Source organism: Sorex araneus, chromosome 1 (assembly GCF_027595985.1).
Source record: "Sorex araneus isolate mSorAra2 chromosome 1, mSorAra2.pri, whole genome shotgun sequence".
Taxonomy (NCBI): Eukaryota; Metazoa; Chordata; class Mammalia; order Eulipotyphla; family Soricidae; genus Sorex; species Sorex araneus.
In genome coordinates, this window is record NC_073302.1 from 251447870 (window position 1) to 251453088 (window position 5219).

The following is a 5219-nucleotide window of genomic DNA, read 5'->3' on the forward strand; positions in this document are numbered from 1 at the left end:
ATCCTGGGAGAAAAACATACCAAAATTATTAACAGATTTATTATCTTAAGGTAGTTGGAATTTTGAGTCATTTTGATACTTTTGTATAATTTAAAATTTTCCACATTGAACATCTATTACTATGAAGATTCTTTTGTTACATATGCATATATTTTGTGTGTATCTGTTTTACTATACTTAAAAAAAGATTTGGGTTTATTGCAAAATTGGGCAGAAGGAATAGATAAATACATTAGAAATAACACCTTACCCTGCTTATGTGTAGCTTTCCACCTTATCAATATCCACCAGTGGAGTGGTGGATGTTACAATTGCTGAACTTTTGATATATAATTATCGAAGTTCATGGGTTTCATTTTTACTTAAGGTTTTCTCTTGGTGTTGCTGTATATCTTTCAAAAGTTACATATATATGTATATTTGTACATATACACATATGTATACATATTATTGTGATTTAAAATTTATATCCCAGTTTTATTTAGGCATTGTGATTTACAATATTGCTAATAATAGAGCTTCAGGCAGACAGTGCTCCAATTCCATAATAATTACAAGTGTTAGTTTCTCCATAAATGTCCCAAGGTCTCTATATCCTTCCAACCCACCTATTTAGTTTATCATTATTATTATTAATATTTTAATATTATCATTATTATTTCAGTCCATATCCAGGGGTGATCTGGGACTACTCCTGGCTTTGACTTAGGAGTGACACCTAGTGGTGCTTACGTGACCATTATGCTGTGCTGAGATTGAACCAGCGTTGGCTGCATGCAAGACAATTGCTTTACCCTCTGTACTCTCTCTCTGTCCCCAGAAAATTAATTTAAAATTGTAATTAATATAACATGTCACTTGCTTACAACAGTGGTAATGCTTATGGTATTACTACATGAATTTCTCTCTGTCTACTGCCTATGCTTCTAAGACCCTCAAATAATGTCCTTATATTACCTCCATTCTGTCTCACATGATTTTTTTTTTAAATGTGAAATTAAGCTGAATGAATTGAAATAGTTAACTACTTTGGTACAAAAGTTGATTTTCTCCTGTTTGTTCCCCAAAAGAGGATTGATGGGTCACAGGTTTACAGGCTGAAGCCAGACTACCTCGGATAAAGGCAAGGACAACCTTGGCTGCTGTCCTCTGTGCATCCTCATCCAGCACAGTACTCAAGGAAATGCTGTTGGCAGGGGCAAAAGGAATCAACCAGTTAAGGGTAAGCTCTGGATCCCAAACTTATTAGTACAATACAAACAGTCCCAATGGTGGTAGTTTCTCCTCTCCAGAAAGAGAGCAAATTAACACCTTAACGAAATCTGAATCAGGAGCTTCTGAGTTCAGCTAAAGGTTCTCCCAGGAGTGTCAGAATGCAATATACTTCATCAGGAGTTCTAAAATTAGCTTTCAGTTGTTGGTTATTTAAAATAAAGTCCCAAGTTTGTGGGACAATTAGTTGGCTGTTTCTTTATAGAACAGTTCCTGCTTCCTTTATCCTTATAATATTTCCAACATACTCAAAACACGTACAGGAATATAAATAAAAATAGAATCATAAAAGCTATTCGTTGAGGTGAAAAGTAAGACTGTTTGGAATCATTTCTACAGATGGCAAATAAATAGTAATTTAAATTCCATTAGAACTTAGATGAAATCATAAATAATTATTAGAGACAATAAATAATGGTTCTCGGGCATAATGCATCTGTCATGATGTTAGATGTTTTACATTGTTGCTGTTCTTGTTGTCTTTGACTTTGGGGCCACGCCCAGCAATGCTCAGGATTACTCCTAGCCCTGCACTCAGGGATCATTAATGGTGTGCTCAGGGGACTATAAGTGGTTCTATGGATTGAACCTGAGATTTCTTACAATTACTTAATCTTCTCACTAATCCCATGCACTAAGTAAATTATCCCCAATTTTATTGACAATTAAATTGGTAAATAATTGGACCAGGATTATAGAACTCATACTCTTTCTGTTCTTGAGATAAGACGTTCCATTTTAGAAAGCAGTAATACTTGTGAAATCTCCAGATATCAGCACTTGGGGATGTATTCCAAGAAAGGCTCAAATGATGTGAAACTACTTTGAATATTCTGAATATAAAACAACAAAAAGTCAAGATGGCAGCAGATGATAGGGTCCCAAAATGAACTAGCCTAGTGAGAGCAGAATAAACAAATAGCAGGGCATTCCCAAGGATAGGACAGGTCAGAGTGTGGACAGGGGTTCACGAAATACTTAGGAAACAGAAGTGAGGGGCCATCCAAGTGTTATCTAAAGAGAACAGTGATGGAGAGCAAGGAGAGCTACATAAAATCTAAATTGGTGGTTACGAGGGAATTTATTGATGGACGTAAAATCTTAAATTGCATGCATAATGTCAATCTAGTTTACAGTTTTAGGTAATGTAAACTAAGGGTGATGAATTCAGAACAGATGGCAAGAAGCAAGTTTTGCAGAGAGCGAATCACAGATGCCTGGAGAATGGACAGCCTGCAGGAATAGCTCTCAGTTCACTTGCAGGGGCTTCACAACCCTTATCAGAGCTTTACATTTGAGAGTCAGCAGTGGAATATCTCTGATATCCCATAGCCAAGAAGGAGAGTCTATTAACTGCTTTGGTGTGATTTGCAGATTGTATTTTAGCAGAAACATGGGGGCTTACTGATAGGAATTTCATAGCAATGACTTAAAAGGCAGATGTGCCATGAGGAACTAATGGTAGTTTTCTTCAGTTTTTTTTTGTCCAAATGTTTGTGTCTCCATTTGGAATTGTTTGCGTGAGCACTGTGCTGTGCATGCAATGTTGGGTGCCCATTATTGAACAGATATGAGAATTTGAGAGAAATCAACTTGAGCAAACTTTCTCTTTTCATCGCCATACACATAAAATATTCTACTTAATTGTGTGCTTTATAAACTTTAAAGATTCTTATATATTCTCAATTCAAATGAGACCAGGAGGGTAGTAAAGCAGGTAGGGTTCTTGCCTGGTATGCAGCCAACCTGAGTTCGATTACCTAGCACTCCATATGGGCCCCCAAGCTCTGCTCTGAGCACCACTGGATGTGACCCCAAAACCATAAATCATTTTTTTCATGATATGACATAGCACAATGACATTTGGTAATTAGCCTGATTGCTTCTGAAAGTTACTGTGAATGATGAAATCCTATCATTTCATTAGATGTTATCTTACTAAGATAACAGAAATGTTATCTAGGTCAAGTTGAGCTTCATCCCTCTTTGTTTAGCATCATTTCATCTTTTCTCTTAGTGAAGAGAATTGTGCAGTGCCAGGATATTGTCTCTGGTCACTGTCACCACCTCTTGCCAGTCACTCATTCATGAGGAAGGTCTTGCTATAATTGTTCCTAAAGTCCTCTTTGACCATAACTGTAGCCCTTTTTGTGTCCCCTCTGACAACCAGTGGGATAAATATCATACCTGGCACTAGTGCTACTGGACTCCTGAGGACTTTGTGGGAAGCTGCACCTGTTTCCTTATACAAAAGGGAAAGTTTGCTCAAACCCATCACATATTTTTTCCAAATTGATGACAACTATGGCATCTATCCATGCCTTGAACTTTAGACTCCTAAAACTCAAAATCCAAGAGATGAGTCCTGTTGGCTCTTATTTTTGGGTCACATGCCTTTCTCGAGGCATTGAACAATGAGCAGAGCCGAGTTTACAGTAACAGGAAAGCCATAAAGAAAGATCTTACAACAGAATCCCTTTCCCTTTACCTCTCCCACATGTGTGATCCCAGTTCATTTTTTCCAGTAGCACCAATAGGTAGCAATTTCTGCTTCTTCTATATATGTGAAGAAATCTATCCAGATGCACTTCTGAAAATGAAGCTCAATAATGAATAAACATGTTGCTTGTGCACCCACCCACTCTTGAATATGTTTGATTAGATGCAGGTTGCTGTGCAGACATGAACCAGTGTGTTCATGTCTGAATGCATATCCACTGTATTCTTCTCCTCATGTTGCACTGAAGCAGAGCATGAATTTTGCTCTTAAGTTTGTCTCCTGGGGTGAGGAACATATTGCTCTGAGTTCCCGAGTACATGTCTTAAAATATTTTGCAATTTCCGAAGCTTGATTCTTGGCACTGCATGACTCCTCAGCCTCCACAGGGTGTGACCCTAGAGGCCTTCGGCGCTGTTGGACCCAAGCAGCCTTATATTACTTTGGCAAGCATTAGCCCCAAGTGTTGCTTGAGAGTCACTAGCCATCCCCTCCCTCATCCCCCCCCCAAAAAAAGGGGAAAGAAATGTTTGACTTTAAAATCTCTTTTATACTCTTCTTTTGTAAATTTCTTTGTAGATTAATTGTCTTCCTACTCCTGTGATTTGTAATGACTCTATAACTTACAGAACTCAATTATGGAATTGCAAATTTAAAATGTAAATAAAAAAAATCTACACTTTCATTTGTTTATTTCCTCATAGAGCAACTATTCTATATTTTTTTTGCTTTTTTTGGGGGGGGGTTCACACCTTGCCATGCACAGGGGTTAGAGTGACTATTCTTTGGCCCATCAAGTGAAGAGCAGTGTGCCAAACAGAGTGACTTTATGAGGGTGGTCCTTACATTAGGAAATGAATAATAAAAGATAAAGAAAGACATTCTAAGAGATTTCACTGATATGAGTTGTGCCATTAGTAGCTAAGACAATGTATGAGAAATGTGCTGTAGTTACGCCAAAGAATATAATTTTTCTGGGTAAGAAAAGGTTTTATATAAAAAGAAATACCTGAGTTGGGTCTTACATGTGAACATTTTTTTTCTTTTTTTTGGGGGGGGTCACACATGGTGATGCACAGGGGTTACTCCTGGCTCTGCACTCAGGAATTACTCCTGGCGGTGCTCAGGGGACCATATGGGGTGCTGGGAATAGAACCCGGGTCGGCCGAGTGCAAGGCAAATACCCTCCCCACTGTGCTATCGCACCAGCCCCAATTACATGTGAACATTTTTTAACGTGTGTAGAAAAGTTTTCCAACTTCATGTTACTGCCTAAGATACAGGGGCAGCAGGTAGAATGTCTTCTTTTCCTGGACTGACCAATTGGTTGACAGACAACTGCAGAGTGAATGAAAGGAAGTAGTTGGATAGAAGCCTCTGAGTGTTCTGTGGGATTTGTACATGAAGAATATTTTCTGTCTTATGCATCTAGACTGTGAACTGAGCTAAA